The 942-nt window shown below is 41.4% G+C and overlaps 1 pseudogene; it reads right to left on the bottom strand.

The window, feature by feature from the left end:
- Nucleotides 1-572: 572 nt before the first annotated feature.
- Nucleotides 573-681, bottom strand: LOC111561249 (annotated as a pseudogene).
- Between the last annotated feature and the right edge of the window lie 261 nt (nucleotides 682-942).

Consider the following 942-nt stretch of genomic DNA (forward strand, 5'->3'; position numbering starts at 1 on the left):
GCACTCATCCCACCAAGTGTCTTCCATAATGTTCCTTTCCCGTTTAGCCCATCCCCCCCAACCAAAACCCCTCCAGCAACCCTCAGCTTGTTCTCTGTATTTGAGTCTTTTGTGGTTTGTCTCCCTCCCTGTTTTTATATTATTTTGCTTCCTTTCCATTATGTTTTGTATCTTAAATTCCACATACGAGTGAAGTTGTATATTTGTCCTTCTCTGACTTACCTCACTTAGCATAATACCCTCTAGTTCCATCCACGTTGTTGCGCTGGGGCATATTTCATTCTTTTTGATTGCTGAGTAATACTCCATTGTATATATATACCACATCTTCTTTATCCATTCTTCAGTCGATGGACATTTGGGCTCTTTCCACACTTCGGCTATTGTCGATAGTGCTGCTGTAAACATGGGGGTGCGTGTGTCCCTTCGAAACAGCACACCTGTATCCCTTGGATAAATGCCTAGTAGTGCAATTGCTGGGTCGTAGGGTAGTTCTATTTTTAGTTTTTTGAGGAACCTCCATCCTGGTTTCCAGAGTGGCTGCACCAGCTTGCATTCCTACGAGCGGCACGAAAGGGTTCCTCTTTCTCCGCATCCTCGCCAACATCTGTTGTTGCCTGAGGTGTTAATTTATAAGAACAGATACTACACTTGATCTTAGCCGAAAGACCGAGAAGTGATGAATTGTACATTTTAAATGGTTATTGAGTAATTTTAGGTAATGTGAATTTTACCTTAATGAAAAAAAAAAAAAAATCAAGTGTCCATCAAGGGACAGGAAAAGGATGCCCTCTACTGGGAAGGCTTAAAGGACAATGCCGGAGAAAAATAAAATTTCAGCAAGGCTTACCCCATACATTCTGCATATAACACATATTACTAAATGGGGCTTTGTGCATCACACATAAACCATACTCTCTGGGAGGTTTCAAGAATTTTCAG

This window comes from Felis catus, chromosome B3 (assembly GCF_018350175.1).
Source record: "Felis catus isolate Fca126 chromosome B3, F.catus_Fca126_mat1.0, whole genome shotgun sequence".
NCBI lineage: Eukaryota > Metazoa > Chordata > Mammalia > Carnivora > Felidae > Felis > Felis catus.